A 22,606-nucleotide genomic window follows, 5' to 3' on the forward strand; every position below is an offset into this window, starting at 1 on the left:
TAATGTTTCCAGTTGGCTCATTATTATTTTAAGTGTATAGTTTCTAGGAGACAAGATCTAGAAAATATTTTTTTTCTAACAATGTTTGTTCTAAATAAAGCAAATATATATGTGTTTATATATAAATATGTATATGTGCATTTTAATAAACATGAATGGGTATTTTTCAGCCTAGCACAACTGAAAAATAAGCAGAGCAGTGATTAGCAATTTTGTATTTGATTTGTAGTTGAAGCCACAGATATGTTGCTTTGGAATGATACTATGCATGTTCATTATTGTGTATTAATAAGTGCAGAACCCTAAAGATGAAATGCACCTTTTCTATTGTTACGATGCCTGATACAAGAGGATGAAATCCTGGCCTTGCTGAGGTCAGTGTGGAATTTTGCAGTTGATTTTAACAGAGTCAGAAAAATATTGACGGATTTACATGTGAATTTGAAACAGCACAATGTTACTGGAGGTGAGGGAACTATTAAAGCAGTAAACAAGGGCAAATCAGTTACACTGGAGTGCTTATAAACCTTAGTTTTATATCGATTTACATACTCAGAACTTTGGTGATGAGTTTATTTCTATTTAGCGTTATTAGGTGCTCCTGCCCCAACTCAACAATTTGCACCAGCTTGCTCTCTCTTAATGTTTGGTGATGTTTCAAAGGCAATACCTGAAATATCATTTGCGACTGAGGTACAGAGTATAAAAGCATCAGGTAGATATAGATCACCTGTAAGGATGTTTTGCTGTAAGATGAGTTGTAACATCATGAGTAGTACCTTTATTCAAGCCAAAGACAACTCATTATCAGGTTCCTACTTGAGCCAAAAGAAATCTTTATCATTCTGCAGAAATTGGTAAAGTTGTAGACTGAAAGTGCATTATTAGTCCAAAAGCAATCTAATAGGCTATTCAAGCATTGTGTAAAAGAACATTTCAAAGCTTTTACTTTTTGTGTGGTAAAGACTGTGAGGAAATTACCACTACTTCACCAGCAGAAGTGTAATGAATTTTATGGATTAATTGCTACTGCAAGGCAGCATGCTGTAGCATGGTTCCAGAATCCCATCACATCTAACTTAAATGTGCAGTGTGTTTCTGGATAAGTCATTCTTTACTCAATCTCTATTCAGGCAAATTCCCTGAATGTTTATTAAATATTTTCCGAAAGTGGCCAGCAAGTGTAGCTGGTCAATGAACATCCCAGGCTTGCTTATTTTCTAGTTCCTCATAAAATGGGTTAATAAGAGTCAGTGTCTTCATGGTATGCCCTCTGTGCATGTTATACCATTTCCCTAAAACAGGCTTAAAATTAACATTGCAGACCATTCCAGCATAGGAGGGTCTCCGCAGAGACGGAAAGTTAGCCGAGGTCCAAGGATGGCCAGTGCTACATCCTCGAGATGTCCTTGTGTCATACGAGCGCTCAGCTGTGCTTTTTCTCCTCCAGGTGAGTGTAAAGTTGAGTAACCTTCAGGCTGCTGTTGGGCAGGACATGTAGGTCTGCCCTACACAGCTCCAGCCCCTTTCAGTGGAGGGCTCGATGTGGGAGCGATTTTCTACTGTTTTACGCGAGAGGTCAGACACGGCGATTTTGTCATCACTCCTCGTGACCTTAAAATCTGTGACCCTTTGATTATTAGTAATGTGACAAACACTTGGTGTGATTTGTGTGTTTATAAACAGCTTGGAGGTGGGATTAATTGTATGATTTATGCCACGATTATAACACGTGAAACTGGCAGGGCACTTTAAATGACAAATTTTGGGGCACTGTTAGGGAATACGGTGTCACTGTAACAGGTATATTAAACCTGCAGCATAAGAAGGCCATGTCTTCTTTCTGTGCTAGAATAGCGATCTTGTATTGGTAATGTTAATATGAACTCTGGTGGTGTCGGGATGGAGTTATAAAGGACTGTTTGCCCTTCACAGAAAGAGCACACATGGGGTACATACGTACCGACAGATACCGGCCTGGGGTGCTCCCTCCCTCCTTGCGGCACTGCGTCAGGGCTGGAACTGGACATTGAAATGCACAGAAAACTTCCACTGCTGTTTCTCAACAGATGAATTTCCCCCCAGTTTTTCTTTGATGCATAAGTGTTTTATCCTTTCCCTCCTAAACGGTAATCTTCCGAACTGTGGCTGTTCAGGGCGTAACACGGTTTGTAGACAAACTGCGCAAATTGATTTGCCTGAAGTGGGCTGACAAAATGATGAGTGTGTTGGAAAGCAGCACACACTTGCTTATTTGTTGTTCTACATTAAGCTAGATTTTTCAAGTTAATATCCTTTAAAATATCATTTAAAAAAATAATCATGTTGCTTTTAATATGCATAGCCAATATGCTTCCTATAGTTGCACAGGAGCATCTGCTCTTGTTAGAGGCATTCTGATAGCTTTCAAAATTTTACGCAAATGAGAAAATTTAAGCTTCATCTTAGAGGGGCTCATAACATTGGCTGCTGTTGAGAATTGGATCCTCAGTTTGGATATTTCGATGTACTGCTTTGGAATACTAAAGATTCTTACTGGCGTTTTTACCAGTCACCATTAAATGAAATCATATGCAGAGGATACCAATAAGGTGACATTCAGGGTTTCTTTGTAGAACGTATTATGAATGTGAATTATAATTGAAAAAAAAGATGTGGAAAAAAATTGATTGTGACTGATTAAGAGAAAGGAATGGGAAAAGAAAGAAGGAAGAATGTTTCATCAAGATGGAAGAAGAGAGACTCCTGAGTTTGTAAATTTTTGAAAGTGCAGATAATGTGGAGTAAAATGCTAAGCATACAGAACAAAAATTGCCACTTTCCATTACAGAATGTACAATCTATGTGATCGAATTAGAAATCTGCATGTCTAGAATGAGCTGAGAATCTTTACATGTGTGATTTTATTCCTTTATCCTTGAAATCTGGCTCTATTATCATCTAATATGCATTTACTTTAAAACCAGATATTATTGCAGATGTTTTCTCAAGGACTTTGTGATGAAATATGAGTGATATTTTACACTAAAATAATAAATGAATCATTCTTATAAAGAGGATGCTAACACTCTGTTCGCTTTGAAAAAAAATGAGTTCAGGTTTTCTGGGCAGGAAGAAATACACTAATAACAAATAGATTTTGTGTCTCGTTTTTTCCACTGACCTCAAAGAGACAAAGCCCTCACGTACTAGGGAAAAAGCCTATTAGGTAATTAACTTATTATGACAAAAAAATATATGTGAGAAAAGAGCATGTCAGAGAGCAGATAGCAGAATTGTAGTATTTTGGCTAAAACCAGTAATAGCCAATGCCTTCTTAGAGAAGTACAAATCTTTTATGTAATACATATTTTGTACTTATGTCTTTAAGTGCAAGGGAGGAAAGAAACCCCCTGAAGTTATGAGTGCTAAAACTTACAGTGAAACCGGCTACATGGTCATGATGCTTTTTGGGTATTGTGGTGCCTGACAGAATGTCTGGGTTTGTGTGGAACAGGGGAATGTATGTGCCAAGGGCTGGGGGCAAAACAACAACAAAAACAAGGCTTTTGTATGAATAGCCTCTTCCATATTTGTTGCATATTGGTGTAAACCTGGACACACAAAGAAAGTTTTATTGTATTTGCTATTCAGTATCCATTTAAGTGACGGGTTGCATGCACTGTGAACCCCATTAAATGAATACCAAACAAACAGATCATGATGCCTACAGCAACAAATAAAAAAGATCTTCTTAAAGTTGAGGTATTCATGCAAAATACGTATGACATAGTTAGCTAACTTGAAGGACATGTTTCTTATATAGCTCTTTCAATTAATTTGTTTCTGACTGTACTATCATCACCACTCTTGTGAGATATGTATATATAAATGGGCATAAAACTAAGTTTACAATCCATCTCTATTCTAATGACTTGTTTTTATTTTCTACTGTAGTACCATTCTGACACGCTTAATAGGGACTAAAACTAAGTAGGAGTTTAATGAAGTCTTGGTATGGGTGAAGATAAAAGGAAGACATTGTGAGCACACAGGAGGACACTCATCAGGAGACATTTCTAGTGACTGACATAGCATAATTGAGCTGTAATGTGAGTTAAGAGCTAAGGAATATGCATTTATTCATTGATGCAATGAAGCAGAGAGATGGCACATTACTTCACCTATCAACCTCTGCCCTCAGGCCACTTCAGCCTCAGTATTCACCTCAGTTTGAGGATTCTGGCACAAAAGAATGTAGGATTTTCAGGAGTGTGAGCACTGCCAATCTGTGAGGTGAGAGGAAGGTTTTTTTGTAAGGTTTCTCTACAAGGATATCTCAGAGTATTCCCTATAAATTCGTATGAGTCCTGTTAACCCCTCCTAGGGAACAAAAATGTGGCCTCAGGAAACAAGTAGCAATAATGGTGATTGCAGCTGATGCTACCAAGATATGAAGAGAAATTTTATTCCAAGGTTCTTAGTGCACTGCCCAGAGCATTTTAGATCTGCCTTTGGCGTTTTATGCATGGAGAAAGAAAGCTATGGGGGGATCCAGTGACTTTTTAAAGCCACCTGGCAGTTCATTGACAACATACAGGGTAGTCTCAAGCAGAAGAGAAGTTGTGTAGTCACCATCCTTGGATGTTTTCAAGAGTTCCTGAGCAATGCAGTCTGACCTCAAAGCTGGCCCTGCTTTGAGCAGTAGAATGGACTACAGACCTCCTGAGGTCCCTTCCAGCTTGAATTTTCCTAGGATTGTGTGATCATACAAACTATGGACTCTTGGGAGTCTTCTACTGGAATGAACAGTGGCTTCCTTGTAGAACACTCTCTCTCTTAACTCTGAATGTGTGCTAGCCAGGTAAACTTAAAAAATGGAGGCACAGAACTGTGGCTGGGCCAGAGTAGAGATCTGTTCTCAATAGCCATGACCATCCTTAGATTTTATACCTACAGCTTCTACACAACATTTCTGGGTGTGGTGTGGTCTGGAGCTGAAATGGCACACACACGGCAGTACATCCCTGGAGCAGAATGACCACCATGCAGAGAATGAAGCCGTCACAGATAACAGTAGCCTGAAGGTTGAAGACAGAAATTGCAATGTACTTATAACCTGTTTAATTCTTACACCTCTGTGGGGACTCTAGCACATTTCTAGGAACTGGAAATTAATTCAGTTACATTGCTCTGACTATAATATAAACGTGCTGGGCATACTCTTGTGCAGTATAATATTTTCTATAATCCTGTCCAATTTCTATCTTTCTTTGTGTTTGTCTTCAGCTGTACAAAGCCTATTATATTAACTACAATGTCCATACAGGTAGTTGGTTCAGTAGGATATTCAGGTACTGCCTGGCTTCAATGTGAACCACTTCGAAAAGAGAAATAATCCCATGGGAACCGCACACTTCAACATCAAACCTGTCATCTCATGCCTAGGCTACTCACAGTTTATATTTAGGTAGAGAACAGAATATTAACTGGAGAAAAAAGACACTTAATGCAAAAGGCCATTATACTTTTTTTCTCCCAGGAAGAAAAAGCCTTCTCAGTGCTCAGATTTGTGCCGTGACACCTGCCTGCCAAAGGCGGTGCCAGGCAAGCACTGGTGAGAGCAGGGAGGTTTCACAAGGTGACAGTGGACCCACTTTATTCTGACATTTCAGTGTACACCCAAGTTTATTGCAAAATTACAATACTAAGCTATTTTCAGCGTAAACCCAAAATAAATGAGATCTGCAGTGCATCTGTTGTCAGGGGTTCAGACTTTGATTCTCTCGCGTTGATGCACAGACTCACTGCCACCCCCCTCATTAAACTCATGGAGAGCCACATTTGTATACCTCAGTTGATTTTTTTACTTGAAGTTGTGTCAAATCAGGATGAAAAACATTTTGAACCTCAAAAAAAAAAAAAAAAATCCCAAAACAAAAAAACCCAAACTGTTTGAATGCATAAACTGCTATTTTGGAGATTTCTGAAGTGACTTTATGTATTTTTTCTTTTCTCATGTGGGCTTACCAGCCTGGAGAGATTTTAAATTAAAGGCAGAAGAGAAAACGTGCTTTTTAGGTGAGTTTATGAAAGCTCTCTTAGTTCTAAAACTAAATTATGGATGAAGCAGCAAGATCCTGTATTGTGTATTAAATTCACATGACGATTCCCTTTTTAAAATTTTACAGAGTACTCATGTGAATTAGCTGGACATAGATAGTATATTTAATGTATTTATTCCAGAACTTCTTTTAACCTACTGCCTTGAGGAATTCAATGTCTGACTGTTCCTGTAGCAGGAACAAGACATTGACACCAAATTCCTTTAACTTGAGTCCATGCATTGAAGGTGCTATGGATTCCAAGGATAAAGGTGTGTCAGTATTATGAACTAGTATTACCATTTTAATCAGCCAAGGGTTTCTTCTCTTCTTTCTGGCTTTACTAATAAGGTCAATGGGAAGGTAGAGCACAACAGAGGAGATGGGAACAGGCTTGGAAGACACTGTAGTCACTGTTGTGAGTCATTCTTTTTTAATCACATGGGCAAAATCCTATGGGCATGTGGGATGAGACATAAAGGAAGGCAAAATTTTGCTTGCTGTGGAGCAGCTGCTCATTTGTTACAAACATTCAGCTGACTTTTGTGGAGTGGTGCCAATTTCTATTAGCAAAGGCTTTGGTTCTGAGGATACATATATGCATTAATAAATAAATGGTTGAAGTCTTTCTTCAGGCTGCAGACAGTAACAGCCGTGTAAGTGATGTAGCTAGGATGACATCCAGCCACCTTTGTCACTCTTCAGCCCATGTAGCCAAGTACCCTTTTTTTTTAAAGTGATTTGGCAATGGTTGATGTGACACACAGACCTTAAAACTAATAATGCTTATTAATAACTTGTAATGTGTGTTCTATATAAAGTATTGCTAAATTTAGAGGCAGATTGCTAACCATGAGAAAAAAATGTTCATGGTGTATGGTTGAAGTATTTATCTACATAACGCGTACCTTTGGTTCAGCAGATTTCATGAAAAAAACTGAAAGAATCAGCACTCCAAAGAACCTCCGCACATACCAAAAAGGAGTCGTTCCAGGATGAGCTTGTGGGTATGCTACTGCTATTTTTATGGATGTCAGCTAGGCAAACTAGACATACACAGTTTGATCCTCTAGATGATTAGAGAAATCAAGTGGTTCTTCTGATAACTGTAAAAATAACTAAAAGCCTCTTGAGGTTCAGCAAGGAGAGGGCTAACTGAAAGACAGCATCCTGGTTGGGGTACACTGGTGGTAGCTGCACTTTGGGGGATGAGATGAGTTTCATAGGACACCTCACTAGTAGCTGGAACAAGAAATTGGTGTATAGTACGGCATGGATGGATGGATGGATGGATGGATGGATGGATGGATGGATGGATGGATGGTAGGAAGGCAAATCCAGTGGGAACCTGCAAACCCCGGGTAAATCTGGGCATGCCAGACCTTGTGATGCATGTCTCACACTTTGAGAACAGAGGAGTCTCCCCTGACAGGGGTTATCCAGCATCTGGCAAGGAGATGAAGTGTAGAGCTAGACCATGAGGTCAGAACTTGCTGTATTGTGGCAGTCACCCTTTGGTGCAGGCTTGAAAACAAGCTGAAATGCACGATATTAAATGTATAGTGATGTGCCTTAACAACACAATGTTGTGACCTAGTGTGGGCATGTATCAATGTGTTTAATTAATACTTTATTAAATAGTATCTTCAGCTGTGTAGGAAGATGAATTTTTTAATTTGCCACTTTTTAGATAGCTGTTGATTGACTTGAGCCTGTGAATAACCTGTCTCACATTCCTATACCTGCATGGGTACTGTGACTTCAGTTCTCTTTGAGCTACAGTTCTGTGAGATCAGATGCTCAAACTGTGAAACTCATTTATTTTTCTCTTAATATTTCAGTTATGTAAAAGTTTTAAGACTGTAGACATTGATCTCATTATCAGTTGGATGTTACCTACTGCTTGATTTTGGTTCTGACACAGTTTCTTCATGCTTGTTTATTCTTATGTACAGCTCAACATCCACCTACCAGCCTCATCCTTCTTCCACCGGAGCTATTCTCCTGAAAACCTGTGCTGGATTTCCCTTTCAACACTTAGGCAACATTTTTTGTGTTCTGATAGAGGACAGGCTGAAAAAATGCCAATTTATTATCACCTTTGAGTGTAACAAGAGGAGAATAAGCACTTTCAATGCAGAAGGTGATTATGTTTTTCCATCTCTTGCTGTAATAGTAGCAGATGGCACTTGTGTCCCAGAATGCACTGTCCTTTGAATGATGATCCTTGCCAAGGAAAGCTTGATTTTGTTTTTCAATGTGTAAAAAGTTGATTTTTTTTTTCTTTAATTTAAAAGCAAAAGCAAGTCTTGTTCCTTACCTGCATGTTGCTGTTTTTTTACCAATCATAATGGTTCATTTTTAAAAACATTCTCTATGATATCTATTACAGTATCGTGATATATATTACAGTATTGTTTGCACCAAAAGGATTTGTTATTGTTAGTTTAAAGAGATGTTATGCATATGCACATATGGGTGCACCCATTACCAATGAACATGTAATTATGCTTGGGATAAAAATGATCACTTTTCATTTGCCCATTTCACAGAATCACAGAACCACAGAATTGCTTGGGGTTGGATGGGACCTCTGGAGATCAACTAGTCCAACCCACCTACTAAAGCAGGTATACCTAGAGTAGATTTCCACCAAAAAGTCCTTGTTGTCGTTGTTTTGCTTAGTCTTGGGTCACAGCTTATTACATGGACTGGGTAATTTCCCCAGAAATCAAGGGTGAGACTGCTTGGCTTGCAAAAGCAGCTCCTGGAATTTAGTACAATCTGAAGCTCATATGGCTTTCCAATACATTTATGCCAATTCTTTGTGAGCACAGGAGTGAGATGCAAAAAGATTCTATCACAAATTAAAGGTGCTTCTGAGTTAAGTTTCTGGATGGACTTTATCTCTGGTCAGGACGGTGGCCCATCCATGCCTGTCTTCTCTCCTCCTCAACACCTTTGGGTAGGGGATTCTTTGTTTCAAGAGCATCCTCAGCTTTGGCTCATGGTGGTGAAGTGCCCTTCTGTTGATGCTGAAGTGTGGTGAGGACCCCGTGGTCTTATAACAGCACCCAGATTTGGAAAGTCTCTTGATATTCACCTGACCTGGACATGCTCAGCTCTTACTTTTTTGGATAGTGTAGATGTGGTGCTTAGGGACATGGTTTAGAGGTGAACTTGACAATGCTAGGTTAATGATTGGACTTGATGAGGTCTTTTCCAACCTAAACAATACTATGATTTTATATGTGTATATATATCTTTATATAAATGTTACAACTTAATATAAAATGTAAATGATAAAATTCTTATTATATAGTTTCTTTATGAAAAGTCATTCTAAATACAGAAACATAAATCAGGAAATGAGGAACTATTTAAGGAAAGGAGAAAGGAAGAGTTAATTTATGTTATATTGCTTATTAAGTATGTTATTGAAATACGGCATTGCTTTATTATTTAGTTAAGGATAAAATGAATACATAAAAGAATAAACAATATTTCTTCTGTTAAGAAAACTGGTGTTCTTTGTCTCAGGGAGTTGATCAAAGCATAAAAATATTTCTGTAAAGATCTCATGAAAAATAGAAGCATCTGTGGGTTTAGCACTATTGCAAGGTTTTTCTATTTATATTTGAGGATGGTTTGTGCATTTTTACACGGAGCAAGACATACTGGAAAAGGCCTGGTCAGTTTGTAGAGAAAATTATTGATTTTTCCCATAAGTTTAAGTGCACTGGTGTGGAAAGGATGGTCTTACACTTCTAAAGCAGTTTTCAAATATAAACAGTGGTGAGCTTTGTTGAGCCTGCATTTGTGTTTTCTCAGGACCCAGCGCCCTGGATACACAATACTGTAGTAATAGGAATAATATCACTGTAAAAATAGAACAAAACTTGTAATAACAGGAATAATATCTAACATCTATACTGTAAATATAAAACCTACCTAGCACTGTGATGTCCAGACACTGACTGGTTTAAAGGAGAGGAAACTGAAGCTGAGGAGGCTGGGGGGACTTCCCCGAAGTCACCACCAGGACTGTGGAAGAATCAGGCTGATTAACCGACTCCGCATATCCCAGTCCAGTGATCAACCCTTGAAACTGCTCTGGAATAAGATAATGATGTTGGTGATTACTGTGTTTTTATCTGAGAATGTAGTGGTAATGGTTTACATATCACTACACTATCATTTTATGTAATTTTCTAAACATTTATAAATAATTCAAACTTCAGGTTGGATGTGGCACATCAAAGGTATCTTGTCACATCCCGTTGTCTTTTTACATCAAAGAAGCATTGAAGACATTGCTGACATGTTGTAGCCATTAAATAAAATGCAGCATTTTGTAGTGAGTGACATTTGAGTACCAGACTTTGGCTTACAAGGGGAAAGTAGGAGCTTTGCTAATATATCTGGTTAGAGCACTGCCATCCTGAGGACAGTCAGGGAAGCATATTGACAATGGAAACCTTCGTCATTTTGAAGAAAGAATAAAGTCTGTTGACAAGATGAAAGAAGGTTTTTGGGTAGAGAGGCCACAGTTCTTCATTGTGATCATTCTTCTTAAATAACATGTCATTATTTTAGTGACACATTATCCATGTCAGCTTATGCAGAAGTGGGAGCTGCTGCTTTCAGCAAAAGGAAACAGCATCCCAGACTCAAATTGAAAACCAAAGCAAACTAAAACTTCAGATTTTATTTTATTAAAATGTATAAACTAGAGATGTTTGAAGATACATTTGACCTTCAAACTCTTTTCTTAAATATGGGAACAACAGATGGTGGTCTTGAATGTTTAAAGTTTCATGAACGACACATTTAGAGATGGACAGGGTGCAGACAAAGCCTAGAAACACTTAGGAAGGATTCAGAAGACAGAACTGTCCAGTAAATTTAGAAAGCATCCAACATAAACAATGACTGGCCATAGCATGCTGGCAAAAACCAACACAGTTTTGTTGTTAGTTACACAAGAAAGGAAACAAAGCTCATTCTTTGTGAGGCCACCTAAACTGCTGTTGGCCTTTTTAAATTTGGAGAACTGTGTTATAGACAGGAGCACAAACTTCCCTGGTGAAGAAGGTAATGCAAATGAAACCAATATGGAGAATCCTATTAGTGAGTGAAAATGCAATAGCCTCCTGTGACAGGAGATTTGGGAAGTAATGTAAGCAATTTAAGGAGGTTTCAATCAATCTATTACAAGGCTCGTTAGGAGAGAAATGCCATTTTCAATAAAAGCTTAAGAGATGTTCTGTTTAAACTGTCTGTATATTATTAATACAATATGATTGCTTTTTTTTTTAGGTATTGTAATATTTTTTGCAGCAAAGACATGTAGATAAAAGATCTGCAGGGATCATTAGTTTAATCTATTGAAATGTACAGTGCTCCACTGCCCTCTTTAGCCATGTACATGGAAGAGCAGCAGTCACAGTAATGTGACATCCCAGCAATGGGCACCTTTCTCTTCCAAGGCTTGCACCTTTTAAGTGGCTTGCAGACCAGTGACAGCATACAAGTCATCCTTTGGGACTCTTTGCTTTCTTGCTACAAAAGGAAAAATACTGCAAATATGACCTCTTTTTTTTTACATGCCTGAGGATCAAATATTCATCCCTCACTCCTACAGAATTTCCACTGAATTCTTAAGTGATAATTAGAATTTGATCTCAAATGGATTTGTTCAGTGGGTATTGCTATGCAAAACATCTAATAGGGAGCCTGAAGCAATAGAATTAAAAACTACATCATGGCTTACTGTCCATAACCATTTCAGCCTGCTTAGTATTGCCTCTGTAAGCTATTTTTCAAATGAGAAAATCACCTTAATTGTTTATTTTCTGTCTATTTTGCTTATCAGAAAGAAATGTGTTTAGAAAATTCTGTGCTAGCCCTTCAAAATATTCGTGTTAGTTATTAGGGCACATTTGAATAATCGTGTGTATAGTTATCTTTCTGTTTTTCACAGTGGGCAGTACCCTCTAGCAGCTTGAACATTATTTTGTTTTTTCTACCATTTTGACACTGAAATATATGTAGAAAAAGAATAGCCTTGGGCTTATCTTGATGTCTTATTGTCTTGCCAAGATATCTCTTTGCTTTTGCACAAGCATTACTGACAGTGAAAACACAGCTCTTGGAAGAGTTATTATCTGTTAGAGTTCCTGCAAAGTTCGTAAAGAATAATAATGCATCATGAGCAAATTAGTCCATTCTAAAGCAGAGTTACCTTCTGGGTGAACTTGGCTGTCCGCATTTTTACAGTTAGCATTTCCAGTTTAGTTTCTGTATTTAATGGGAATTTGAGCCTTTTATGCACTAATTATTTGTACAAAAATATAGGTGGAAACATAAAAAAACATATGACATAGAAAATGTTTATGCTTACATGTTACATGTGTCCTATTTTGTTGGAAATCATTAGACTGCCAATTACAAGATCTAGGTTCTCAACATCTAGCCAAGGTTTGCTTTTAACATGAAGAGATAATACCCTGAGGAAGCTCAACTTTTGTTCCTGTTATCATCAATGACAACTCATTTGTTGCCATTGAAAATATCCACTGAAGTGTTTTCAATTAATATTTCCACAAGTTAGCTAATAACCGCTATTGACATGTTGATGCAGTAGTGTACCCATTGCTGCACTGAAGTCTGGGAGCAGGTGAGTTGAAGGGAAGAAATTTGGAAGACTTGGGGAGGCAGAAAGGCATTGCACAGCTTGAGAGAGCTTCCCCTTCCCTTCTTTTCCCTTCCCTTCCCTTCCCTTCCCTTCCCTTCCCTTCCCTTCCCTTCCCTTCCCTTCCCTTCCCTTCCCTTCCCTTCCCTTCCCTTCCCTTCCCTTCCCTTCCCTTCCCTTCCCTTCCCTTCCCTTCCCTTCCCTTCCCTTCCCTTCCCTTCCCTTCCCTTCCCTTCCCTTCCCTTCCCTTCCCTTCCCTTCCCTTCCCTTCCCTTCCCTTCCCTTCCCTTCCCTCCCCCTCCCCCTCCCCTCATATAGGATAAAGTCAGATTTTTCTGAGGAGATACAAAAATGAGAATTACTAGAGACTGTAGTATGTCTGGAGTGTAATAAAACATTTGATATTGTGCCTCACAAAGCACTGTGTTGAAAAAGGGAAGATTGGTTTCGGTACAGTAAACACTTGTATCAACATTGACAAATGGGAGGACTGTATGAAAGGTGGCAGGTGTTGAGAATTAGACAGGGACATTTTCAGTGAGGTATCTGAAAAGAAATTACAGGGCATACTTTATTTAAAGTCTCATGAGTGGTCTAATTTGACTACAGATTCCTTTGGTTGGGAACATACTTGGTCTTGTGTTTCCCTGGTCTGTAGTAGACTTCTCTTGGTTACAGCGTGGTAATAATAATTGATTCAAAAATCAAGTATGTATTTTGCAAATTTCACTTTCCTCATTTGCAAGACAAATTTTGCTGCTCAGGGTTTAGTTTAGGTTCATCTCTTAAATGTTCAGGAGAGTCTTCCACTGTATCTACTATGTTGGATACATAAAGGCTGATTTTTAGGATGGCCACTCTTCCTGGGATCTTCTGTTTTGAGCAGCAACAGGAGAGGTCTCCATTCAGTGTCTTATTTAATTACTTTGGATCACCATCTAGACAGGTCTGTCGCTCTCCATCAGCTAAACGGGAAGCTTGGAGATCTTACTCTTTAGGCTAATTAAAGGCACATAAACAAGTCCTAGTCCTGATGAAGTCCATTCAAACCTTCTCCAGTTATGACTGGATGAAGTTTGAGCAGATATACCACAGCACTGCACTGCTGAGGTAACTAACAGAGGCTGTGTCGTAAGAAATGGTCTGAATTTAATGTCAAAGGAGGGAGTTTGCCATTGTTGTTTGGAGAAATCTGTAAGTACATTAGCAACACTGACAGGAAAATTTAAGCTACCTTAAAACATAAAGTTTATTGACTCCTGAAATTCAAGCAGAGTGGAAATAAATGTTTCCAGGCAATCAATATCTCAAGCTGGTATAGCAGACTGGACTCTGGCAGAAGTGAAGACTCTCCTCTGAAGGCACTCAGCACAGCAGTCAGAAAGCCAGGCTGTTCCCACCATTGAGCTCAGTTTCCGTCCTTTGGCACCAAGGAGAAACCCAAAGACGGAAGATGCAGCATTGGAGCAGCGTCTGGTATTGCATGGCAGTGGTGCATTGCCAGCAGTTCTGTGGTGACTAAATGAATTCCGAAGACCAGCTGAACCAAGTGGCCGGTACCTTCCACCCATGAAGTGTCAACAGCAGCATCTGCCCACAGATTTTAAGTGAGAAGAGCACAAAACTGACTTGGGGCAGGAAATGGTAATGAGCTAACATCACTGTGTGACTTGGCAAACTAACAAGAGCTCAAATGGCTTTAATATCAATCCACAAAAGTCACAACTGTAAACCCTGCTTGCTGATAATTGTCTGGCACAGATAGAAACAAAGACCAAGGTCTCCATGGTCTGGACATCCTATTTCAGCGTCCAGAGTCTGCAACAGGATGCTTGAAGACACTGACAGTATCGTGATGATGGCTGCATACCTGAGGACCCGGCTGTCATCAGGGTTTCTAGGCCAAGTATATTCCATCAGATTTGCATGTGGAATAATAGAAAAACTATAGAAGACTCAGCAACATAAATTTAAATGTTAAATATGTAGTCAACCTAATTGGCAAGAAAGTAAAAATATATCGAACAAGTCATCTGCCTCGAAAGGTACAAAGAACAGTGAGGGAAATGAGGTTTTTCAGTCTGTTTCCTCTTCAAAGGATTATGTTTAGCAACTGAAAAACCACAGTGAGTGTCCATGAAGGGCTGTGGAACAAGTGTTGAGTTGTACAGTACCTAGTCTGAGCAGAGCAAGCAAAAGGCTGTCAGGAGATGGCTATGAGTGTGTGACAGATTCTTCCTTTGTGCCTCTTTATTTCTGAAATAAAAATGCAGAGGAAGGGTAATTATGCTTTAACATGGGATAGGCTAAGCAAGTCAACAGCTGAGTTGTTTCTGCTCATGACTGGTAGGACTTGTGATTTCTGATTGTAGCAACTAACTAATAATTCAGTAATGCTTGAAGTACTATTTCTACTTTATTTAATAATCTTTAGGGAAAAAAGCAAACAACAAATTGGTATTTTTCTGAAAAGGGCAAAAATTAAAAAAAATATTTTATTAAATAAATTAGAGAGAAACTTCTGTAAAAGCTTGCACTGTGAACATAATGGAGGGTAAACCAGAACAATATGAATGTACCATCTGATAAAAGACTTAAGTGCAAAGAGATGTATGTTTTCAAAGAATCTTGTAAATAGCAATCAATTTTTATATTCATATGGTTTTGTTTATTTCACAAATTGTAATATAATTTTTTTACAACATTAATTAAAAATACATTTTTTTACTTATTCTCCCTTCTCCCTAGAGGAACACCAATGAATGCCGAGTTTTCTTCTGAGATGCATAAAGGTCCCATTGACTTTAGTGAGAGGTTAATATCCACCCTTTGGTGAGAGAATTTGTTCCTAAGATGTGTCCAATTAAAGAAGTGTCCAAGGAAAGGTTCTCTTCATAATGGAGCTTTCGTGAGAGTTACCAGTGACCTGCAGTGATTTTTTTCATGCTTTCTTATTTCTGAAGCCTAGTAGTTTTGCTGAATGTGAACTGTTCAATAAAAAGCAACATTGCTAATCAGAGTGCTCATGTTTTATGTTAGGTTTTCCTTTTTTATTACAGTGCCAGCTAACATTTTACCTAACATTATAGAATCCGGCAAGAAATTTTTCACTTTGGATCTTTTGTCATACTGAAGTCATGTGAGTGCTCCATGTTTTCCATCAAAAAAATGAGGTGGCATGTTGCTGCCTCTGTGATGAGGGAAACCCTGAGGCTCCATAGGGTGTCACTGAAGTCAGTGAACCTCTGTGAAAACTCTGGTTCCATCTTTTAAATTTTCTTTGGGTTGTCTGCAAGTTTCTGAAAGCTTTGATGATACCCAATTGTGGCTTCAGAGCAGTGTGAGAAACCTTAGTGTGTATGGATCCCATCAAAGACTCAGGTCTAGTAAAAAGAAGAAACCCAAACAAATAAAAAAGTGATGTAAAAATATAATTAAAAATAGTCTGAGACTAGCTCCTATGTTGGTGAAAACGCATGGAAAATTTTAAAGGGAAATTGCTGTAAGTACTGTGACAGTGATGACAGCTGTCATGATTGTGTTTGATTAGATTATGGTGTTTTTAAAATCCTCAACTTTGACTTTCTAATTATATCTGATTACAGTAGCCTCCCTGTACTTTTAGGAAAAGCATGTGTCTAATGATGAGCATTGTAGAAAAAAGTTGCATCTTATTGTACTGAAAGGTCCACAGACTAGGTAACAGTTTTTTAAAGACAAAACAAAAGTCGTGGTTTAACCTGAGCTAGCAATATAACCACGATAGCCGCTCACTCACACCCCTCCCCACCCCATCCCCCAAGTAGGGGAGAGAATCAAAAGGGAAGGGAGAAACTTGGATTGAGAGAAAAATAGTTTAATAAATTAACAAAATACTAATACAATACTAGTAAATATGTGTATAAAATAGAATATAATACAAAATAAAAGATATTCAATGCAATTCTTTGTGAACTCTGTCCACACTGAGCAGCCAGTCACAGGCACCAGCACCTGGTCCTAACAGCCAATCCCAGAGAGAGAAAAGAGGAAAAGAGGCAGAAAGGCCCAGAGGCCTTTTCAAGTGGCAGGATGGCAAAGGTCAAACTAATAAAAGTCCTGAACAGAACTCCCCTGGGTCTGACACCGAGAGCGAAAAAGATGAAGAAAGTATGAGAGAGAGAGACTGGAATATCCCAACTCTCCTTAAATATGAAGCAAGACACTAATGGGGTGGAATACTCTTATTGATCAGTCTGGATGTCAGTCAAGCTCTGCCTCATCCATCCTCCCCTTCCTTCATGTCTCACACCTGTGGGCAGACTGCTCAGAACATCCTTGGCTCTCAGACCAGAGCAATTAAAAACATTAACTCTGTGCTGGGGTGTTATCTTCTTTTTCTCAAACTAAGTCCAAATAATGACCATGCTCGCTAAGAAAAAGAAAGGTTTCTAACTGCAAGAAGAAAATGAACTCGTTTTCAGATAAATCAGCACAACAAAACAAAAACAACAGACAAACAAACAAAAAGGAACAAAAACCAAATTTTTTAGAGTGCTATTGGTTTTTAGGCTAATCAAGCTATTTTGAGCTAGATGCCTGCTAGAATGCCCTGAAATAAATTGGACTTGCCCAAGCCAGACATTCAGATGATAGTTTGGGATGACCTCTCCTGGTGGCAAGAGGCAGGAGCTGGAGGAGTCCCCAGAGGGAGATGCTGCCCAGTGAATTCACTGCCTTGACAAAGGGGAGCCCGGCTCTCTGGAGGCCCCTCAGCCCCAGCTCTCCCTGGGCTTCATCAGGCTCCTTGGGCTCAGGTGGAAGCCAAGTGCTGCTTTATCTCACAGGCCTGAGCACTTGGCTCTGGCAGTGCTGGTTTACCAGCATACACTGCTGGTGAATTTTATCCCCAGCACTTACATTGCCACTACTCCAAGAGCCATTTGAAAGGAGGTTGACAACTTCATGGGGTACTCATCATTAAAAAGGTTTCTGCGCTGTATTCACGTGCTTACTTTTATGAAAACCCATCTTTAGTTGGCACTTCTTTGAAGTAGCTGAGTGTCTGGTGAGACTCTAAGGGTAATGCCCAGGCTACCATCAGGACGGGCACTGCGGAAGCACCTGAACAGAACAAGAGCAGGAGATGCCCCAGCACTAGTGGAGGCATGCTGAGGAACACCTCATATTTTTCAGGATTTCGTGATTGGGAACTTTTGCAATAAGTCATATGTTACTCTTCAGTGCTTGCTCAGGCACAGGCTGGGTTCTGAAGCTCATTGGGAAATCAGGAATATCACTATCCTAATCAGCAGTTTGGCAACGTACTGAAAATCCCACCATCGGCCATCGGCTTTTCGGTGTGAGCGTGTCCCTGCTAACGACGTTGGCTCAGATAAGCTTGTTAAGTGATGCAGACTGACATTTGCTCCTGGAGAGCACTGCCTTTATTTGGGAAAGTCATCAGATATTAGAATGATTCATCTGCTACTTCAGGCTAGCTATTCAGTTTTCCTTCAAGTCAAATCAAACAGTTGCCATTGCCATGAAAAACAGAAAGGCAGGCAGAGTACGAGAAAGGACACCTTCTAATTTAAATCAAGCCTAATCTTACATCTTATTTCATTATACTACTGAAGAAAATGGTAGGTTTTACTTCCAAATATTTAGATATTTCAAGCAATATTCAGCTGTAGCAACATAGTTTTAGACTAAGCAAGAGCTAGTATTACAGTAGGAAGATTAGCTAAGTATATTTAAATGCTCTTAATCTTACATGGCAACATAATCATTGAAAAAAAAAAAACAGTGTGGGCCTCATAAAATGGACATTGGCATAGTCACGCAGTGGCAGCTGACCTGCAAGTGTGGTGTTGCCTAGCAATCCTTTACCATTAAGGCAAATTGGGAAGGTGGGTTAGAGTGATTTTATGCCAGGGAAGAGATAAATGCTAATTTTCTTCAGAAGATTCTGGTTTCTGTGGTTATTAGAAAGGATATTAGCTCATAACCCTCTCTTCTTCCTTTTTCTTTTTCTTTTTTAACAAGCTGAAGAGTATTTTCAAACAGATAATCAGTTCAAAGAAAAGTCTGGGAGAACACAAGTGCATTTGCTTCCAGAACACTAATTTAACAAACAGTTGATAAAACTGATAAGTTTGGAAGGGAAGAATGATCAATAACACAAAGGGAATGTTATTTTAACACTTCTGACAAAGTTTTCTTAACCACTTTGATTTCTGGATCAGTTGCCAGAGTCCTGACCCTGCTGCAAAGGCTGTGCAGGTGGGATGCTGAACCTGCCTGGGGGCCCAGCTTCTGTCAGAGGCTGGAACAGCCCACCTGAGGTCACCACAGGACTCCGGCCTGAATTAACTGGCAGTCTGGGTTGAGAAGTATGAGACAGAAGAAGCTCACAGGCTCACTGGCTCAAGTCTCTTGTACCAATGCATCATGATGGAAAGGTTGTTTTTTGAATTTGGAAACATGGTGGCAGAGGTTGAGAGTTTGATGGAGTTATTATAATAAACTTCTTCTCCTTCATCCCATTTTGATGTCTGATCCACTTTTCACGCAGAAGATAAGGAAGGGGGAGGCATTTTGTTTCACCCTGGTTGACTAGTCCAGACAGATATTTTACTGGATGTGAGCAGTAAATTGAAAGCTTTGTCTATCAGACTTTCTGGTTATACTGTAGAAGATGACAGACTTTTTAGCAGGGCCTGTTGCAATAGGACAAGGGGTGATGGTTTTAAACTAAAGGAGAGGAGATTGAGGCCAGATATAAGGAAGACATTTTTTACAATGAGGGTGGTGAAACACTGGCACAGGTTGCCCAGAAAAGTGATAGATGCGTCATCCCTGGAGACATTCCAGGCCAGGCTGGACGGAGTTCTGAGCAACCTGATCTAGTTGATGTCCCTGCTCATTGCAGGGGGTTGGACTACATGACCTGTGAAAATCCCCTCCAACCCAAACTGTTCTATCATTCCATGATTCTTGGATTCTATACAGGACGCAGTGATGCCTTCTGGTTGTACTATGTAGCTGACAGAACATCTTTCCACTCTATGTGATAGAGGTGCACTCTCTTGCTCTTCCTGTTGATTTTTCCTGTCTCTTACAAATCACAGAAGGGTAGCCGCGGTTCCATCTCCTCCTCATTCCTCAGCAACACTGAGAACCAGGCAGCTGTTGTGCTTCAAGAGTGTAGGGGCTATAGGTGTGCCAAGCCTCTTTGTGTAAAACACATAAATTCTGTGTACTCCCTCCCACTTAGGTCTGCACAAAGCCTAAAGCCAGACCAAGCTCTCACTTTCAGAAGTTTAATGTTGCACTTAATGTGTTTAATGTTGCACTCTAATAAGTTGAGCTTATGGCACCCCAGAAATACATCCACCCAACTGAGAGGTGCAGCATGTTTGCTGTGTGTGCCACATGAGCTGCTCTGTACAAAGATCTTGAGAACTGAAGCATAATATAGGGTATAGTAGGTAAAATATTCAGGACTGTAATATGTATATTGTGTGATGGATTTCCATGGAAGCTATTACCAAATGTAGTAGCTGCCCGCAGAAAATAAGCACAATAGCTTTTAATTTGCTCCTTATTTTAGCACATGGTCAAAGATTGAAAAGAATTCAATACCTCTATCACTTAATCTGGAACTCTGACATTTCCATAGCCAACGATAAATTATTTTCCAGGCGTATTTCTGAGTTTATTTAAACTGAGAGATAGCTGTTATCTTTTTGAAATGTCAGAATGCTTGTCTGAGGAATACAGATACTCCTCTCCTTTAAGTGGCATTAAGTATGTGAGAGCAGCATGCACAGATGCAGACCCCTTTGTGCAATGAACAACTCCCAAGTCAGATCATCTCTTCATATAGGTATCCAAAAAGTTTTCAGCATGTTTTTGTCTTGACCTTTTAACACAGGCAATAGTACTTCTGCTTGCTAGGCAACAGATTTTTGCTCATCTCTTGAGAGGTTAAAATGAAATAGCAGTGATTTTTTAACCACTGCTTCAGAGAACTGGAGAAAGGAAAGATATTCAATCAGAATGCATAGCTTCAGGAAATCACCAGCTGCTATTAGGAAAATAACTGAAAATATTTCAGAATCCCCCACTGTTACAAATGGGACTGCTTGCCAGTGTATCGTTTTTATGATAATTTCAAGAGGAGACAAAGCCTGACAACATGTATCATGACAGGGAAAAAAGCTGCTTCCAGAGAGAGCAACTTCAGGCAGGAAGCAGAGGAAGAGTTTCCCAGTTCCTTTCAGATAAAGAAACATAAGCAATATAGAAATGTGGAAAATAAATGAAAATGCAACATAAAAACTTATCTCCTAAGTAAAGTAGTGAAGAAAATCCCCTCAAAATGTACCTAAAACTTGCTGTGGATGTGTGTTTTCCCACTGTCATCTCTCAGCTTTCTGTGGCTTTGACAAAAAAAAAAAAAAAAAAAGAACTAAATCCTATTAATGATTTAGTAACAATGAATTAAGTGACTATGCATGTTTTATTAATATTTGCCTTTTACCTTTATTAAGACAGATTTTGCTAAACCACCAGAATCATTGTTTCTGGAGGGGAGGGGGGCGGAATGACAAGCACATTTCTGTTTGACCCTCAAGTAACAGTGAGAAAATGAATTTCCTTACCTATAAGTTATAATACAACATTTTAATCCAAAGTTCATATGAAGTCTAATCATATTCCCATCTTCATACAGACTTTTGCAGGGTACTGTGCCAGCTTCCCATTCTCAGATGAACTGTGCAAAACTGCATCTGTCCATCTGCCTAACAGCAAATGCTCCCTGAAGAACCGTGAAGATGCTGACTGTGTTTGCATGGGCATCCTCTTAGCTCATACACATCGTCTGTGCCCTCAGTGCCAAATTCACGGCCAGAACCTGCTCCCTCCTGCTCTCAGCTGGAGCACTGGGCAGGTTAGCCAAGGCTGCAGAAGCAGGAGTCTGGATTTGGGGGTTCTGTGCTGTCTCTTCCTTGTCTTAATTAAGACAGCAGCCATCAAGCAATGTCATTAGCTACTTGCCCTTTCCCAGCCTGGAAAAGTCATCTACGGAGCAAGAAGTGCCATTGAACCGAAGTGAGGACTGACAAAGAAGCGCAGACAGTTCCTGGCTTTGCCAAAAACATTTTGCTTACCAAACAGCACAACCTTGGCAGGCTGAGAGACCTTTAGCAGAGAGGAACTGAGGAAGAGGAAATCTGGGCTCGTTTTGCTGTGCGTGTCAGACGGCGGCCAAAACCTGAGTAGCTGTGCTAACATGTGAAAAGTCATCTGATAAAAGGCTGCTGCCAAAGAGGCACAACTTGGAGGAGGAGTAGCCTCAATACATTCTTTTTCTTGGTTTTGGTTCCAGAAGATGCCTCTGTCTCATGACTGTAATAATACTCAATCATCATGCTATAATTAAGGGCTTTTCATGTAATCATCTGTAGAACTGATTACTTTGGGCTATACCCTGCTCATGCTGAGCTTCCTGGCAAAATTCCCACTGACATCAGTAAGAGAATGATCAGACCTTTCCTCAGAAGTTTACCACGATTGTTTGACAATACCATGCTTTTCAGACAGTTCACAGTGGAGATTAAATATTTAGACTCTTAATTCTTAAATATTAAAATGACACCGTAAAGACAGCAGGCTCTTTCTCAGAAGCCTGAGTTTGTTCTGGTCATTATTGCTTCCAAGGAGTACGACACCAAAGCAAGGCATGAACAGGTATGAAAAATATTTTATCCGAGAGGCTGAAAATGATAGAATCTTAAGGTATGAAAAACAGGATGGAATATGAAAGATTTTATATTGTGGA

General features: G+C 39.4%; 1 protein-coding gene across 13 annotated transcripts in view; it reads left to right on the forward strand.

Moving 5' to 3' along the window:
* ZBED1 (zinc finger BED-type containing 1) overlaps window positions 1–22,606 on the forward strand; it is a 58,784-nt gene that overhangs the window by 3,054 nt on the left and 33,124 nt on the right. For 3 of the 13 annotated variants that reach the window (XR_011740766.1, XR_011740765.1, XM_071813204.1), the window contains exons 2-7: window positions 1,325–1,450; window positions 6,013–6,060; window positions 7,006–7,090; window positions 8,039–8,226; window positions 8,636–8,713; window positions 21,497–22,515. The exons of 1 other annotated variant lie outside the window; for it this stretch is intronic. The gene's annotated coding sequence lies outside the window, so the exon portion shown is untranslated. 9 more of the 13 variants (XR_011740767.1, XM_071813218.1, XM_071813212.1 and 6 more) reach the window with 9 other exon arrangements.

Source organism: Patagioenas fasciata, chromosome 1 (assembly GCF_037038585.1).
Source record: "Patagioenas fasciata isolate bPatFas1 chromosome 1, bPatFas1.hap1, whole genome shotgun sequence".
Lineage (NCBI taxonomy): Eukaryota > Metazoa > Chordata > Aves > Columbiformes > Columbidae > Patagioenas > Patagioenas fasciata.